Source organism: Maniola hyperantus, chromosome 1, assembly GCF_902806685.2.
Source record: "Maniola hyperantus chromosome 1, iAphHyp1.2, whole genome shotgun sequence".
Taxonomy (NCBI): Eukaryota; Metazoa; Arthropoda; class Insecta; order Lepidoptera; family Nymphalidae; genus Maniola; species Maniola hyperantus.
This window is the reverse complement of record NC_048536.1, coordinates 6,828,303-6,848,175: the sequence shown is the minus strand read 5'-3', so window position 1 is coordinate 6,848,175 and position 19,873 is coordinate 6,828,303. Positions and strand designations below refer to the sequence as shown.

At 37.7% G+C, this 19,873-nt stretch overlaps 1 protein-coding gene across 1 annotated transcript in view; it reads right to left on the bottom strand.

Moving 5' to 3' along the window:
- The window catches only part of mbl (muscleblind), a 379,239-nt gene extending 369,901 nt beyond the window's left edge, over window positions 1-9,338 (bottom strand). Inside the window, exon 1 of the mRNA XM_069505215.1 lies at window positions 9,194-9,338. The gene's annotated coding sequence lies outside the window, so the exon portion shown is untranslated. The remainder of the gene's footprint in view (window positions 1-9,193) is intronic.
- Between the last annotated feature and the right edge of the window lie 10,535 nt (window positions 9,339-19,873).

Sequence of the window (19,873 nt, the reverse complement as noted above, 5' to 3'; positions counted from 1 at the left end):
ACATCTGTCGATGCGATTTTTATAACTTCACAATCACGCGAATAGGAATGCTACGAAAACGCTACGCAAGCGCGTAGCACGTGTATTGTTACACTTTTTAATGATTGTGATCGTATCTAAATTTGAACACCGGAGATGGAAGTAACATTCGCATTATTTTCATCCGTATTTAAAATGACCGCCAAACAGAACAGCTGCTGTGTGGACGGCTTCAGTAGTCAGAGTATAGGTATCGAAATGTTCTAAGTATCTACCATGTAGTTAGTCTCGTAGATTAAAACCTCATTTTTTATATACCTACCTTGACTAGGACGTATTTTCAAAATAACTGAATTCTATAGAATGCACAGACAGCAGAATAGATTCCAGACACTAATATTTTTATTTAATTTATGAAAGTACAAATCATCTCCGATTTAGCTATGGAGGTTGGTAAGAGAGACGTCAGAGGAAAATCTTACGATAAAATTGCTCAGGTTTTATCTTCTATAGGTATAGTAAAAGATTGTATTTTTGGCTTTTATTTATTATAGAGAAAATCTAAGGTTAGGTAGTTTGTTTCACTTTGAATTATGAAGCTGGTTCTGACAAGTATAACAATGATGAAATACATTGTAGTCGGTAAAGTTTATTTCCCTAAGAGATCTCCGAACATCGTCAACCGTGTCCGAGTCTTAAGCTTGATGATCCAATTCTATCAAAGTTTCCCTTTGTCTCCGAATTGAACACGGATTGGGGCCGTATTGCTCTCAATTTGACGTGTAGTGCTTTATGGGACTTAGGTCTGGGAAACAAAATTCGTGTATCCAATGATAACGAACGTTTTCATTAACTAGCTTTGCCTTACATTTATTTTGCTTCCTTTTTTAGCTGTTCGATTTTATAAGGAACGAAATGGGGGGAAAAATAACTTCATTTCAAGTTTAATATTTCGAAAACTTCAACATGTGAAGACGCGAGTAAAATTACTATAAATAATTTATGCTACTGCAATAATTATGTAAATTATGTAATTATGTCAAACACAATTACTAGTTAATCGCATCTAGGTATAATAATGGATGGTATTAAATAGAGATATACTTTGTACCCTTTTTGATTCTTATCGGTACCTAATGGTAGGTGCACTAAAACACAACGCTGTAAAGTCTAGTAGACTATAACAATGTTCACTAGCTAGCACTGCATAATTAAATAAATGACAGTTTGTAGAATGTATATGGGTCATAAAGATAGAGAGCGTTTTGCATTGGCGCGGCAGGACACTCATCAGGCCCTCGATATTTCACCGTGCATTACAAACGGTGCGGCAGACAACTGAAGTTAATTGGATGCGCTGGCCACAGCATGGCACAGCTATGAAATATAAAACAGGCACACGTTGCCAGGTGAGTGTAGACCCATTATCCCACCTGCAGTCAACGTAACGTGTCGCAACTCGTAACCGAGGCGTTTGCTAAACGGAGTTACCGTCTCTGGTATGCAGGAATTTGTTGAAGTGACATGTGATAAGCGGAAAACGTCAAGTATGCGGCGTAGTTACGGCAAGATGCATATGCGCTCGGATACTTTGTGTTCGCTAACGTGGAAATCTGGCACGGTACACGTGTCTATTCGTGGATATTTACACCGAATATGGCACACAATACGGTTCAAACGGACTGTGTAATAATGGCCCATCAAAATTTCCACGCAAGAGTTGTCGGGCCGATCGGAAAAATTCACTCGACTCGATTCGAAAACGGTGTCGTAATCCGCGGGCGCTGCTGTGTGTGAAATTGAAATTAAAATTCTATTAATGTGACTTTCAAATAGATCGCCGGCACGTGGGAATCATATCTGTTTTAGCAGTTATGGAAAGTTATTTTCCGTGAGACGCTCTCTTAATTAATGTTGACGATTTTTATTTATAATATTTGCCGGGTGATAATAAAGCTATTTCTCTTCTTTTCTTCTTAGTATTTTGCAGTGAAGTAGGCTTTTAAGTTCAGTAAAAATATAGTAGGTACATGTGTGTATTAATATAAAACTCTATAGTATCTACTTTGTAGTAGATGCCTATATTTCTTATCGCTAAATAACAATTTTTATCTCTATCAACACCTATTTATTTTTTGCTACATGTAGCTTAAATAAAATACTGTAAGTAGGTAATTGGAGCAATTTACGTTATTGTCTACAGACTTCGTATGAAATCGCCAGGCGTAAGAACAGGGCGTACGCTAAGTCCCGATTTATTGTGATCGTGATAAACCGGTCTGCAGAGCACCATTCGTCCATTAGCTGACGTTCCCGGCTCGCCTTGTAAATGAAAACGCTTTTTGTCGCTGTCAATCGACGCTGCAAGAAAACAAATGGAGAATTTTCCCATTCACCTAACCGAGAGTGAATATTTGGCAGTTAAAGTGAAAAAGGTTGTTCGAAAAATTTTATACGAGTTGAAAAATCCATCATGAAATACCTACAACAATAGTTGGTATAGACTATTAGTTTTAGACTATTAACAGCGAATTACTTTTACCTAAAATAAAGGCCCTAGATAGATACTAAAACATTTTGTTCGCTTTTTCCCTGGTACTTTTTAGAGTTCCGTAGTAAAAGCAAAACACACTAATTATAGTTTCGATAGTTCCATACGTGTGCACTGTCATTTAAGTAATAAGCTACTGGAACTGTAAGGTACAGAAACTTGTTAAATCGTATTTGTATGTACTATATTCGAATTTCGAAAAAAAGATAGAGGTGTGTGTATGTCATGGAGCTATGAATCAGTTTAACTTATATTTCGTGTTCTTAATCTATGATTATGTGTATGCGAACTTTATAGAGAAAATCAAATGAAGCAACACAGCACAGCTAAGTCCACTTTAAGCACAATTCTTTAGAAATCACAAAAAAATTGTTGAAACAAACTTAGTTTTGACAGACCCTGGTGGCAAGTGGTGATGCAGCCTAAGATGGAGCGCGCTTGCCTAGAAGATGCCTATTCATTCTTGACTTGAGGGTATCCATATTAAAATAAAGGTTTTCTTTTGAGAACACAGATTAATTTGACCATAATTTAACTATAATACCTACATTGTTTTTTCCAAGCTACGGGACTCTCGGCGGGCGAATCTGACTCACACTTGGCCGATTTTTTTAGTAGGTAAGTAAAGATAATAGTAAAAAAAACGAAATTATTGAACCCATTTAACATTTAACATAAAACTAATATCAAACTACATCGATGTACACAATGCGCCCATCAAAGAAGCTTCCTTTTATTTTGATCCCACTAAATATTACATCATTTTTGTTTACTTAGCCGATTTTTCTTAAAATAATTGAAGGATAAAGAAATTCATTAGTGTGGAGTTCTTCTTATTAACTTTAACGGAATGAAAGCACGAAACTTAATTTAATTTATTTTTTCATCTTGCTATCATGACGCAACTTTAAATTGAGATAATTTATGGAGAGTATACATTACGACGTGTTCTTATACCTGTCGTCTAGTAAGTACCTTTTTTCAATTTTGCCAACCAAAAGTTGCCAACGTCTGTCTGACAGCGGGTTGTAACTTGTACCTATCTCCTATGAAATTTTCAAAAAGTGTGTATTTTTATTGCTAGTAGCACAATAAATTAAAAAAACCATGATGGTGAATTCCAAAATGGCCGCCATGCGAAATTAAAAAATTAAAAAGTAGGTATATAGGTAGGTAGGGACCGTTCCATCGTAGAAGATATCACACTGATATCTTCTACGATGGAACGGTCCCTTTTTTGTGTGAGTCCGACTCGCACTTAACCGGTTTTTCATTAATGCATATAATTGATTTCATTGTGCTACCTACAAAAGTTAATTAGCTATAGAGTGAGACTTATTTACTCGCCAACATTTTATTCAAATCTGACAATTACGAATATTTTTCTTGTGTTCGTATTAAGCACAACAATAAAACGTAGTTACTGACCGTGAAATATTCAAAGCTTTGCTAATAAAAATCTAGAAGCTGAATAGAATCACTTACACAGTCACAAAGGAATGGCAGCCGAGCTATTCCGACAATGTTGAGAAAACCCGCTTATATTATCGTGAATAAAAGATAATTCATGAATGATCAAACAAAATGTACCATAAAGGCTATCGACTCCATATTTCACAGAAATTAGCTTATTTGCCAGATATGTAGATTAGACAGACAGACCGGCGCGGCGCCATCCTATGTTCATTGAGCGGAAAATTTAGGTTTCATAGTCATATGAAGAGAGTCTATCATTAATAATTATTGACGTTCGTCAAACAAGCCCTGGGGATTCTTAAAATAATTATTACATTTAGATTCTTATAAATGGATATTGCTTTTTTGTATACCTAATGTATAATTTATCTTACGCTTTCCTAATTTTGTTTGCCATCTTCCCCCAAATTCTAAACGACGTTAAACTTAGTTTTTCGTATTTATTTTATTCAAATTATCTCATTTATTTTATAACATTTCTCAACAGGTTTTACAAAAACACATGATAGGTATATTTGTTACAAAGGTTCGTAAATACAAAATTTGGAGTTGAGCTAGGTTGTACCCTAGTTGGAGTCTATCGTCCGGAAAGAAACCAGTCCTCGAGTCGGGAGGCGCACCTTCGTGTTCCTGGTGCGCCTCAGACGGTGTGTAGGGATTTTATTGGTCCCCTGAGGTGGGTCCTTAGCTGGCGCCGCTGGCTGGGTTGCGCAAACGTGTTTGGCCCCGTAGCCCAGCCACCAGGCGATGCGTGGAACATCGTGGGGTTTTAGTCGGTAAGAGTCCGACATAACCACCGTACCTCCCCGGGTGCGGTGCCATCCATGAGGATTTCCCCACGGAAAATAAAAGGTTGTACCCTAGTTGTACGTAATTATAAGAAAGTTAAAAAGTAACCAATCACTGCACTGGTATAAAATTATAAAATATATACCAACTACCAAACATGATCAACAAAGGCTCGCAAACTTATACGTACCGATTAAAAACCGGGCTACTGAAAAAAATCCCGAAGTTGTTGGTAATTAGGTATGAGGACGCCAAAAAGTAACTAATCTCTATACCTAAGTACTATATACCTATAAATGTACCAACTAAACATGATGAACGAAAGCTCGCAAACTTATACGTACCGATTAAAGTTTCCCGAGCTACTGAAAAAAAACTCGTATATCTTAGATATCGTCAAACTAATCCCGTCGTTGGAGTTTATCAAGGGAGATAACAAAGTTTTTCTTATTAAATATCAAAGGGGCTGTCGTAAATACAGAAATTAGCGAGAGTATCATCGTCGGAGCGGTGTGTAAACATCTAAAGTTTGAAAGTGGCGTCTCGTCTCCGTCCCGTAGTGCAATCTTATCGTCTCGCCACGTGTAACTTTCTTCCTAAGTTAATCCTCTATAATATTATAACATACTATATCTGCAGGAAAAAGCATCGTATCTCATTTTTCGTAAATTTACCGAAGTTAGCGTCACATATTAAAAAATAATTATATGTTCTGGCTATCTAACCTTGAAATTTTTTGCCAACATAGGCAAATCCATATTCTTATTTAGTTTTTATTACTTTCCACAATATACAAACATAAAATTTATAAAATGATATTGTTATGTTAATATTTACTATATTATATAAAAAAATTAAATTCTGCGATACAATGCCTGAGTTACGATGGAAGATAATATACCAAGAAATAATACTAGTCAATAACAAGAGGTTACATAATATTATTGGTGACATCCATGGGAAAGTATAAGTAGCTATGTGTAACTAAATATACCTTTTTATTATCTTCAGTGGATGCTGACTTACAATTTTTTTCAACTAGCTAAAATTGTAATGCGAATGAATCTAGATATAAGGGTGAGCGCAAAAAGAGCATTTTTGTTTACTAAAAATATAATTGTTACCCAAAATAGTTAAAAAGTGAGTTAAATGATGTTTTTCCTTGAAGGTGGTTGAAGTTATATTGAACTGGTATTAATTCACGGTTCCAACTACGTAAAATACTAGGTATATATACTTGTTCCCATAATATTGAATAGTCAGCTCTCACAACTTCAGTTTACCTCATAGCTTTGCACGATAGCACGATTAGTTTTCAGTTTCAGTGAACAGACGACGACTCATCGGCTCCTAAAGTTTCCTATATACGTACACAAAGATAAGAAATTTGATAATAATAAAAATAAGAACAGTGAGGTGCACTTTTAGATTGAACTAGCTTGTTCCCGCGACTTCGTCCACGTGGACTACACAAACTTCAAACCCCTATTTCACCCCCTTATGGGTTGAATTTTCAAAAATCCTTTCTTAGCGGACGTCTACGTCATAATATGTCTACGTCTACATGCCAAACAGCCCGATCCATCCAGTAGTTAGAGCTGCGCGTTGATAGATCAGTCAGTCAGTCGGTCAGTCAGTCAGACAGCCAGTCAGTCAGTTAGTCAACTTTTCCTTTTATATATTTAGAATACTTAGGTAGATACTAGAAAAGTCATTTCGAACCAAAAAATTGCGGGCTGCAACTCGTTTTTGAATACAACTTGATGTCCTGTGTCATACTAATTTTGTCGGCCTCATGGATCACGATTTTCGTTCCGATTAGCAGTTCCTTATATTTAGTGCTATGTAAAGTAACTCTGACTGAAGGATGAACATGGAATGGCTCTATTGCTTGAGCACGCCATCATCTTGATTGATGTATTTTGGACATTTTGTTGTATTACCGTGAGTTTGCACTGACGAAACATTTACATAAAACATGTTGAAAACTTGCTTTCTGCTAATTAGTATATCGGAATGCGTTTGTATTGTCATGTAATTTCTTGAAGAGGAGGAACTTGTTTAACATTTTATCATAATAAGAATTAAACCGATTTTCTGCAGTGCGAACGTAATTTCATCAAAACAAGTTATGAGATTCGTCACGTATACGACGATCTGTCAAACATTCACATATTTACTGTTTTTGGTACAGGCTCAGGTTACACGGACAAAATGTCAGAAATCAGACACTTGTACTTAATCGTTGTGTAATATAAAAATAAATACATTTTAAGGATTCAGAGAGGTTTCTATATTCGGCGGTAACAGTAACATTTTCATTTATTCAGCCAGACAATATAAAATAATTTGCGTATGCGCCGCGTTACCGGACCGCTGAACGAGCAGGGTGGCTTCATATTGTATTATTTACTGTTCCGCAGAGGACAACTTTTTAATGACGCGATAACAGACCACCCGAGAGCGAGGTTCGCGTTAAATCTCAAGCTCATAAATACGTTATGTAAACCCACCCTAATAATTAGTCGTGGTTACGGCGTGTAGTTAAGTTTTATGGATCCCGTTGAGGCTCTAAGTGGAAACGAAAGCTCGGAAAAATGTTCTTTAATTTGTCTGGCTGCTTACAGAGGCGATGAAACGGAAATTGTTATGTTTATTCGGAAAGTCTTGTATCTCCAGTTACCGAGGTCGTAGTTATAGAGGGGTTATAGAGTTTCAATTCTACCAATTTATATGAGCTACTAGCTTATGCTCTCGACGTCGTCCGCGTGGAACACACAAATTTCAAACCCCTATTTTAGCCCATTAGGGGTTGAATTGTCCAAAATCTTTTCTTAGCGCATGCCTAAGTCATAATAGCTATCTCCATGCGAAATTTCAACCCGATCCGTCTAGTAGTTTGAACAGTGCGTTGATAGATCAGTCAGTCAGTCAGCTTTTCCATACAAGACAATACTTAAATTGAAAGTAGTACTTATTATAAATAGGTTTCAAAAGGTGTGCTAACCCCGTGCCACTATCATATTAATGTAGTCTGTGATGCTACGCGTATGAGACACACATACGTAGGTACCTACTGCGTAAAAGTCTCCACTTTTTAAGATACAATTGTATGGGCTTTTATCTATCTGCAGTTTTAAAATATTATCAGTGTGAAAAGTTTATTAAGTATCATAGTGCAAAGTATTTTTTTTTTTTTTAATATTTTGTATTTTTACATTTGAATTAATTGAAATCAGGAAACATCCATGAATTTGAAATGATCCTAGTCTAAGATATTTTCTTAATGGACTATTAATTACGCTCACGCTTATAAGCATGAGCGTAATTAATAGCACCTGCTACCCCCTCGACATATTATTTCCTGACTACGGTCCTGTCAGTTCAGTTACCCTTTTATTTTTCCACCGTTTTAATGCGATTGAATTCCCGTAGATGCTTCGCAGCTCGGAGATCACATTGAATATGTATAATATTAGTCTGATTCTATGCCAACCTTCGCTTTCGTTGCCCTTAAGCTTTTAGAATATTGGGAAAATCAATTCGCGCGGCGAACTCACGTATCGCGTGTATAATAAGTGTAGATTAAATTTATTGTTAGTCGTTTCGCCTGAAGCCAGAGAAGGAAGATGAAAGGAGTTTATGATTTTGGCGGTATACTTACTTATGCATGTGTGTATGAAATTTTAATTGAAAAAGGAAGATCACCTGGTGTGAGATTAGTCTCTGAACCAGTGTGAGGTGTCGAATAAAATGTCTTGTGACCTATTTTCGTCGTCATAGGCCGTTATAAACTCGGTCGTCATTATACTTATTATTTATCTCTTTGTAACATAACTTTCGTCAACAAATTAAAAAATATATATTATATATCGACTGTATGCCGACTTTGTTATTTGTGTTTTGTGAAATAATTTTGAGGAAAATGATTATTTTATAAATTAAAGTTTACTTCTTCGCTAAGCTTAGCTTAAAGTATAGAAAGATGAGTGATAAATAATAATTTGCAAAGTTGCACTAAGTTTATAAAGTTACAGTTTTTTACAAAAATGTGAAACTTACTTAACGCAACTTTGTTGATAACAAAATGGTAAACAAAGTGTCTATAAGGATTATTTTAAGAGTCCGTGATGAGTTACTTTTTTGACAAATTCACAAACTAGTGATTCACTCATGCTAGTGATAGTTTGTAAAGTTGCATTTGGTTTACAAAGCTCCAGATTTTACAAAAAAGTGAAATATAATGCAACTTTCATATTAACAAAATGGTAAACAGAACGTCTATAAGGGTGACTTTGAGCATACGAGATTGATAAGGAGCGCGTGCCGGTCGCCATGGAGGCGGCGACGCGGGGCCGCGCGGGAAGGGCGCGGGGGGCGACAGCGTGGACACAGTACCTGGCACTGTCGCTGCACGCCAACTCTGCTGAACGCTGCACGCACCTCAAGTTCACAACTCGCGGTTGAAGCGACTGGCGTAAGCTCGTGAAGCCCGTGCTGCTCGAGTTACAACGAGTACGAAGCGAGATACGGAGTCATGCGGTCAGCCAAAAGGACACAAACCTACTGGCGAACTGGGTGTTGGAGTGCGGGCGGGGCGGCGGGCGGGGGCGCGCTATTGGCCCGCCGGGGCACGCCTCCGACGACGTCGGTGCCGCCGACGACGCCGCGCCATCGCTCCGCATCACACCACTTCTTCCTCTTACTTACCTAGGCCTGCCATACTTCCTCCTGCCGAACCAGGACAGGAGGATCTTAAGCAGATATCGTTAAGCTTTATCCGTGCTACGCTTACGTTACATGCTGATTTCTTAAAGTGGAACCTAGCCTTATTTATCCTTTGAAAAATTAATTGATACCTAAAAACTTTAGAACTTGCATTAGGTATACTTACCTATTTACGAAACTTAATGTAAGAACATCGTGAACTACCATATTATGTTTATCTTTTTTAGATTAACGGGTGCTAGGTACAAATTATAGTCATAAAGAGTTGATTAAAAATTGATAAGTACCTTGATATATAAAAAAATGTTTAAAACCCAGGACACTTCCGATCAAACTGAAAAACATGGCAAGGCTAACCACTTTAAGCAAGAACTCCTAAGTTACTCACCGTCTTAATAAACAAAACTTTTAAAATGCATAAACTTTCCCTGTCTCAATAAAATACGCACCAGCGATGCATTTCCGAAATGAAGTTTAAAATATATGCTACGGAGTTTAGTCGATTCGTAGCACCCAAAATAGATACGGTTTCGTAAAACTGAAAGTTCGACGTGCATCGATGTTTTTTGCTCCATTTTTCGACCAGGTCTCTGATGTTATTACACTAAACCATATCGTATTTTTAGTTTCAATGTTAAAGCTCTACCGCATGTAGCAGTGCTTTGAAATTACGTAACAGTTTTTATTTTCGCTCCAAAATTGAATATTAAAATCTACTATAAATCCCTTTGTTGTAAAATCAACTGATATGAAATATTAATCGGGTTTCAAATCAAGTTATGATCTCTTTTTTACTACTTAATATACTTAGGCTTAGGCAGACCTTACGTACCTATAATGGTGTGTCAATTTTTAGTTGGTAAATATTTAGTAGGTAAGTACCTAATCTAGGTGTGAGTAGGTATGTAGGTAAGTAGGTAATAGGTTTACGCTAATGCATAAAATATTGATATATAATAGTGACAGATCGAAATGGCAATCGGGGAGGGAACGCCCCGCACATCCGCACTCATACCCTGTCTGCCATCTCGACCTGTCGCGGACTACAAAATAATTGAATGTAATACTTACGTCCTACATAACATATTTATTTACTAGGTGATGCCCGCAACTTCGTCCGCTTCTTCTTCTCAATCGTTCACTCTTAACAGAGTGGTCGTGGCTACGAATTTTTCACTGCTGCTCGTGCGATCTCCTTCCAGCGACTTCTGTTGGTGGCATTAGGTACGTGCACACACGGAGACGGACGTATTCGTTGTGGAGCGGATCAAGTCCGTCCACCTATTTGGGGAACGCCCACGTGGACGTGTGCCCTCCACTCGACCTTGTACTTACCACGAGGTCTTCGATGGTACCACTCTTGAGGAGTCACAAATGTACAAGCAATGAAAGCCTTTGACTTATTTTCAGTTATTTGAAAATGGAGAAGTTTGTACGATGTGTATTTTATTCTTAGAGGCGTCTCCAGCACCATATTTCCAGAGCGCCGATCTTTCCGCTTAAATGATTTTAAACATCTTACAAAAAAGTGAATTAAGGTTATAAGCTAACTCAGCAACAAACATCCAAACTTTCACATTCATAATATTATTAAGATGTAAAAAAAATCTAGCCTTATGATGCGGCGAATAAAAAAAAAAAAAAAAAAGCCTTTATTATTCCTTATCTTGAACTAAATTATTTACAAATATTTTTTAAAAACAATATATATATCTACTTTTTACATCTAACAATACCTACTTATTATCAGTAACACATAAGTACAGTTCATACACTCACCTATGATGCGGTATCGCACAAAAAATATAGTTAGTAATAGATGACGTTTAATTGAAATTCCCATTAAATATCGGGGTAAAAATAGGTACGAGTACGTCCCTTCTCATTTCATCGAGCCTCATTATTTGCACAAGGCTCTATTAATGTAGGAAATGAGGCTACGGCGCTGGAATTCGAACCAGTGTACAGGCATGTGCACAGACCTTAAGCAATTTGCTCACGTGCTCAAATAACTTTAGTCCGACTCAGACCTGTATTGGTGTCAGTACAAAATCGTTCTGCTCTCTAACAAGTGTAAGTACCTACTTACTTAATCAGATTTTTTAAAATTCTATTACGTATGAGGCCCTTGACTGATGTGATCTCAACTGGTGGTACCTAAGTGATGTCTAAGATGGAAAGTCACAGTGGCGTGCACAGAATTTGAATTTATGTATAAACCAATTTACTGGCAGATCATAATGAAAAATAAGCATTGAGTTATTAGTACAACGAAAGTAATCAGTGCGTTTGTGCTTCTATGACCTAAACAATAACACAGCATAATGATACACAGTAGTCCGGCGCCTTTGATCTCGTGGTAAATGTCCCGGCATTACTATGGAGATCGGGTCGCTTGTCACTCCTTACAAAACAATTGCTCTGTTTAGTCGGCCTCGTCGAACCTCTGCCAGGTAATAATATACCATCCTTATTCTGTGCTATTAATCGGAAACCACTCTACAAATATCCAAAATTGATAGTAGCAATATCACAGAGGTAGCTACCAGCTTTCCTACCAATCGTATTGAGCGTTATTGTTGTACAAAGCTCTATTAAAGTTGGAAATAAGGCAAGGGCGCGGGAACTCGATCGGGTGTACGCGCACGGGCACCGGAGGACGGGTGTTAAGCAATTCGCTCACGTGCACTACAAAGTTACTTTAGCCCGACTCAGGCCTGCATCAGCTTTGGGCTCAAATTGTTTGGCGCTCTAACAAATATAATCAGATTACCTAGCAAATTTTGTGCAGCTTTATCAAGTGTTCTGGAAAATAGTTTTGCTATAAATAAAATCCAAACTAATATTATAAACGCGCAAGTGTGTCTGTCTGTCTGTCCGTCTGTCTATCTGTCCGTCTGTCTGTATGCTAGCTTTTCACGGCCCATCCGTTTAACTGATTTTGATGAAATTTGGTATAGAGATAGCTTGCGTCCCGGGGAAGGACATGGTTTGACCCCTTTGATTGAAAGAGTTCTCACGGGATTTTTAAAAACCTAAATCCACGCGGACGAAGTCGCGGGCGTCATCTAGTATTATAAATGTGAAAGTGTGTCTGTCTATCTGTTACCTTTAGGTGCATGGCCCAACCGTTTTCCAATTTTTACAAAAGGTACCTACAGACATAGCTTACATCCCGGAGACGGACAAAGGCAACCTTTTATCGCAGAAATAAAAGAATTCCCATAGGCTTTTTAAAAATTTGAATCCACGGGCACAAAGTCGTGGGTTACTACACCACTCTAGGTACTACACTACTAAACTAGAAGATCTAATCCATACTAATATTTTAAATGCAAAAGTGTGTCTATTTCCTTTCCACAGCCCATCCATTAAACCGATTTTGATAAAATTTGGTATAGATAGTAGTTTGCATCCCGATAGGGGAAATATGGATATACTACCATACAAATAGTTCTATGACTACTTCAGAACATATTTTGACGGACTCGGATCGGATGAGTTCGCAACCGCACTTAGTCTTGTATTGGTTTTGATACGAAATAGAAACGACGAAAAATACAAAATATGCTTTAGAACAGTTGTCATAAAAATGCACAATACTTGTTTTGCATACAGCAAATGTAACGTAGAAACATTGAAAGAACGTTTCAAAATCCTTCCAAAGTGTAAATTTAAAAGTTGCAGAGTGCGATCGTACTTCGAACTGTTTTACGCCGTAGTTTCGCACTGTCTGCTTCCATGATATATTGTACGTACTGTTAAGTGGCATGCAAAATGTATTTATACTTTGTACTTCCTTACGTCGTTATGGCAGACGTCCAAGTAAAACAATCTTCCTCCGGCCAGCGATAACGGCAATAGCAAGATTTTATGACGTGACATCGCAATAAAAATTAAATAAAGTAGAAATAATTAATACAGTAGCTATTTCTATTATTGAGGATAATAAATCATCATAATCATCAGCACCTCAATCCATCGCCAGACCGCTACTAAGCCCAGATTTTCTCTCAGAACGAAAATGTTTTGGTCACAGTCAAAGTCGTTGGTCAAGTATGGATTGACAGACTTCACACATGTTGGAGTACATTATGGAGTACCCTGGCATGCAGGTTTCCTTCACCGTTAAAGGAAGTGATATCTAATTACTTAAAATTCACATAAGTCTGAAAAGTTAAAGATGTAGGTATACCTCGGATCTAAATCTAAATAGGAGGCAAACCCACTGTTCTCAACCACTACCTATCACCACTTTTGGCCAAATATTTGGGAAATCTGATTTCAAAAGAAGACAAGAGAAAAGCGATGGTATAGTACGATGACATTAGTTTTTACTTCTTTGGGCGCCAGTGGTAAAAAAAAATTTTGTGGCAATAATTTTTTGCAAATAAAGATTATTTACTTATATATTATATAGTAAGTACTTGACATGTTGAAATGGTAATCGGGAAGGGAACGCCCCGCACACCTGTACAGCCCCCCCGCTAACTCGATGCGGGCGAGTGCGGTTGACGTGCGGGGTGTCCCCCCGCCTCATACCCCGATTGCCATCTCAACCTGTCGCGGACGATACCTAGCTTAGAAACTATGAGAAAATGATGAACTGAAAACACACGTAAGACTGTTGAAACATATCTCACCCTCGCAAAGTCGGATAAAAATATGAAAGCGACATTAGTGAAGTTCTATGAACTAACATCAATAAGCTTACTTCTTGACAGCATCATGCGATCCAAGATTCATATGAAATAAATTGCCTCTCAGTCGATATTCGGGAAAGGTCAATGAGGCGTGACTTTGACGAGGGTTAGCCTGGTGTGGCAACAACGAACAATATGCAAGGGAACCGTCTCCGAGCATGTTTTACAAGACACGATTCAGGTGGACTTGTAGAGGCATGCGGCCTCTTCTAAGACTGGCAGCTGTAAAGAAGACATTTCACATCGCAGCTGCCACTTAGAACGGAAATTTGAATACGGAGCGATTCGAAAATCCTGCGGCCCTGGGCGAAATCCAGGGGCCACATTCGCTCCTCAGATACCAAGACCGACACATCACTGTCGAGCACCGAGCTCCAGTTTTCTTGATTTCGTCTGTTATATTAATTGTGTTTATCCTGGATTATATCTTGTAAATATGTGAGCAGCCGTTCCATTCACAACAGACCCCTACGAGAATATGTGGTAGCACGGAGTATGAATGAAACGGCTGCTCACATATTTACAAGATATAATCCAGGATAAACACAATTAATATAACAGACGAAATCAAGAAAACTGGAGCTCGGTGCTCGACAGTGATGTGTCGGTCTTGGTATCTGAGGAGCGAATGTGGCCCCTGGATTTCGCCCAGGGCCGCAGGATTTTCGAATCGCTCCGTATTCAAATTTCCGTTCTAAGTGGCAGCTGCGATGTGAAATGTCTTCTTTACAGCTGCCAGTCTTAGAAGAGGCCGCATGCCTCTACATCCTCCCTTACAATCCATCTCTCGGTAGAACGCTTGCAGAAAAGGAATCGGTCGGTATTTTACCATGTTCTGGGTTGTAATACCCGTTGACTCGTGTAATGTTTTGTTACTGTGAGTTTGTGTTTGTTTGTCCAGGCGAATCTTTTCAAACCATTAAGACTAGGTACATATTTTGATGTAACTCTCGCGAGCACGTAGAAAACAATGCAAGGAGTGATTTAGGCTACGTTTTCTAGGAAGGTCAGTTGACAGTGAGTGATAAACAGCATTTTTCCGGTGAAAATAATTTCATAATCAATAAATGTCCACTGCTAGACATAGATATCTCGTAGGGACTTCACACTTCTGCACGCTCCCTGCGACTCGTTCGATGTCATCTGTCCACCTAAGTAGTGGAGGGTCTGGTTTGTCAACGCTGCGCTTTCAGGTATGAAGTTGCTGGTCAGGTACTATGTTTAGACTATAATATAACTAAAGGGGTTTTGAACGGGATCAAGTTCTCAATATTATGATAACAGATAAAAGCGTTGCAGCGTATATTTTTCACGGGTGAGCGAGTGACTTCCAACCCTTGTCACTGTCGCGGCGTTTTATCGTGTTCATATTGAACTGCAACATGTTCTACTCTACTTTCATTTATTACGGAAAAAAATATACTTACAGGTCTACGCACAGTACACAAACATGACGCTGACTCCACTCTGACTCTATTCACAGTAAAGCATGGAAATGTGCGTTATATTAAGTTCCTTACAATGGAATTTCTGGAATTGGAACTTCAACTTCACAAATATAGAAATCTCAATTATAATTTTGATATTAATTTTAGTATGCCAGTGGTAGTCACAGCTAAAACGCATAATAAACATTCGTTAAGATCAGAAGAATTAACTTCACATAAGTGTCTACCTACATTCACTATTCAATTTGTGCGATATGATTGTGATCATTATTATTAAAAGCGTTGTAGCATTTATTGTGACGGGTGAGCGAGCACAGTCCTTATCATTGTGGCGGAATATTGTCTGCTTTCATATTGAAGTGCGATACACTCAACTACGCTCTCCTATTGTAAATAATATAAATACTTATCATGATTTTCTACACTTTTAATGAACCTTTTGTAAACTTAATTTGTTTGAATGGCTGATAAAACCTTTAATTGTACCAATATCATAGAAGCAAAGTGTGTCTGTCTACCTGTCTGTCTGTCTGCTACCGTTTCGCAGCCCATTCTCATAACCAATTTTGATGGTTACGGAGATAACTTGCATCCCGGGGATAGACATAGGCTACCTACTTTTTGGCTCAGTTCAAATTCATGAGTCCAAGTTCCCATGCGGTTTTTAAAGAGAAGGACATATACATGCGCTGTTGACAGCGAACATGAGCATGTGCATAGGCATATTATGTCTGGGTAAGTAGTTAACGCATGCGTCTAATGCAAGTTGAACGCGAACCAGTGTCGTTAGACCCCACACTTAACTTAATGCGCGAATGGTAAAACAATCTCAACCAAAACCTATAAAAATAACTTTGACAGAATCACATTAAACCTAACTAATTAGGTATCAAAATAAAACTCGAAAAATACAACTCAAACAAGTTTATATACTCATGAGAACAGCGTAAAGATGTGTAGATATTTTGTTTTGATAGACGAACAAGTTGAAGAAGAAAGTAAGACCTATAGCCCCGTACTCTCAGCTCCGAGTTTTCATTAAACCTGCTTTACAGCAGCCACAGATAAAAGAACAATTTTCCCAGTTGGAAAATCTCGATGCAGCCGCATTAACGCTTTTATTTGCTTTGTTACTCGAAAAAAACTTATTATTCTGCTTTTCTCACCCGGCGAATTACATTATTCTCTGGCACTTCTATTCAAAAGAACCATTTACCGGTTACCTTCCATATTGGTATCTTCTGGTACGTAGTTTCAGAAAAAAATGTGAAACTCGTTTAATCCACATTGCTAAACAAAGGTACAGTACGCGACAGAAAGTAATGTACATCGGCCTTTAAGAATGACGTTTTGGCTTTGTAGAGCGTTGTCTCTGTCACTCATACCTATATGACGTTTTGAGACAACGCTCTACAAATCTCCTTCTTAAGGTCGATGTACATTCCTTTCTGCCGCGTACCTACTGTATAACACCTTACATCTATTTATAGAATTAGATAATTAATTTTTTTTTGTTGATTGACAGACGTACCTACTTGTAGTCTTTTAACGTATAGCAATAGTTGATTGCCCCACGTCTACGTAAAACCTTTTTAAAAGCAAATTTCTTTACCTTAATAAAATGAAAGCCAGGATAAAATAATTTTACTACAGAAATATTCACACAAAACCACTTTAACTGACTGCCATTAAAACAAGTTGAAAACGGCCATTGTAAGCGGTAATTAATGTAATAACTCATTAGTCAGCGTTTTTAATACAAAATAATTCCACCACCCTACTTTATCTCTCGTTACACAATTCCCAACTACGCAATAAATTTACTCCTACCTAACTTCAATACGAGTCCGCAAATGCAAATTGCAATGGTAAACTACAATGGAGTCATCCATCTTTCCGGATTGCTCTTTAACTTTGCTGCTCCCGTAAACACAATGTCATTATAATAATATGAAAACACACAGACGAGTCAACATAAAGAGCTACTAGATACCCAGATTTATTACCAGAATAAAAAGAGGAGGCGAAATGGTCTGAATTAAAAAGCAATGCCTTGTCGAGACAGAGCGAGCGGAAACAAAGCGTTGGGAATTCATCAAGCTCTTTTGAACCCCGAGCATTGTGGTCCCGTATTCAGAGACCATCGGCGGAAAGAAAAATCTTGAAGTAGATCGCCACTCTTTGACGCCCCGATGCAAAAACGTAATCTCTTTCCCCAAGAAAATCCCACTTCATTACTTTGTACGTCAGTCCCATATAAAAGTATTGAGGATTTTGAAACTGAGTGCTACTTGTTGAACGCGGCCGCTTTTGAATAGATTTAACGAACTTCATTAAATAGTGCCGATTTTATTCATATTCAGATTTAAAATTTCATCAAGACACTGCTATTATAGGCAGTTTTAATTAATAGTTAGGGAGGCGAGGTAGCTAAATGGCGTAATTCAACGGCGCCGTCGAGACCTATCAAAATCGAAAGATAAAATAATTTCGAAAAGAAAAGCTCGTATGGTAAAAACCATTTTAGCGGTGGGTTTGGCGTGTACGGTTTTTCAAAATGTTTAAAAAAACAGTTACTTGGGCATTCTCGAGCGCGTCAGATATTCATACTACGTATGCCCCAAGTGCCTCTGATAACAACGGTATACTAATCTGCCGGTTTGCGTGGTGGGGGTAGGCATATAAAGTAGTCAAAAATGCAAAAAAAAAAAAAAATTACTCGAGCGCGTCAGATTTTCGGAAGGGGTGTTGAGTAGGCCCCAAGGAAGCTCCCTTTAAAAAACTGACGATTTCGGCGCGACGATAAGTTACGATGAATTTTTGAAAATGCAAAAAAAAAAGTTTTTTCAAAATACTCGAGCGCGTCAGATTTTCATAGGGGAGGTTTATCTCGGTATCCTGAAAGCATATTTTCTTAATCTGACAAAAATGTTGGTGGGTTCTCTTAATCTGACCGAAAAAGGTTTTTTGGTTTCTTTTTTTTCCTTTCTTTCTCCTTGATAATTGAAATTAAGGAAAAATACTGGTAGGACGGCATATTTCCGCGAAGCGCTCAGTCTGTATTACATGTTTATGGCAAATTCCTCTTTTTTGCTTCAATTCTTCACTTCGTTTTGCTTACTGTACGTCCAAAAAACAATTTGAGGATCAACAGGCTATTGAATAATATACATACATGAAACTACATGTTAATGATACTTTTGTATACAGATACGCGTCACTTTTTCCGAGTCCACGAAAATTGTCGAGAAGCTTTAGAAAAAAAAAATTTTGAGATATAATAAAAGTCACATAATTTAATTATCGTTATTTCATATCAATTTTTTTAACACCCTCAGTTTTCGAGATATACTCAAAAAACCGGGAGTTTGAGTTTTTATGATGCTTCAAGTCAAAAAGTTTTAACTTTGGACAAAAATGTAAAGAGACCTTTTTTGTGTAAAATAAAATTACTTTTTTTGTTTATTTAAACTTTTTTTTGGTAAAATGTATCGTTCGCGACTTATATGCCGCAACGCGTTTTTCGGAAGACGAAGTGGCTCCTCCACACTTCCGGTCATGCGGAAACCGGCAGATTTTGTATTTTTAGTAAATTTTAGATTATATTCTTCAAAATAAAAAAATAAAAATCGCGCTCGAGAATTCCGGATTAACGTTTTTTTTTACAAGTTCGCGACCCTATAACTCGGCGGTGTCAAGGACTTATCATCAGATTAGTTAAATTTAGTCTTAAAACACTAAAATCAACCCCCAATATCTTAATCTGACGCGCTCGAGTATTTCAGACTATCGATTTTTTTTTACTAATCTGATCGTCTATCCTAGACGCGCGTCACTAGTCACTACATATAGAGCTAAATACTTTACAAGGTTGTTCTATTAGGTCTAAGGTATCTCTCATATCTTAAACTGCCACGCTCGAGTATTGCCGAAAATTCCCCTATTCGCCTCCCTAACTATAAATATAGTCATTTTTGGGGTAACCTGTCACGGCTTGAGATTAATTGCGTTGTTTTACACGCCCTTGATTCTTGTTTAGGATTGTTATTTGAGTTTCATTTGCCTTCATCAAGTTATTATTATTATTAGCACTATAATTCTGTGTTAAATAGAAAAGACTTATTCTTTATTTTTCACTAGCTTATGCTCGCAACTTTGTCCGCGTGGACATCACAAATTTTGAACCCCTATTTCACCCC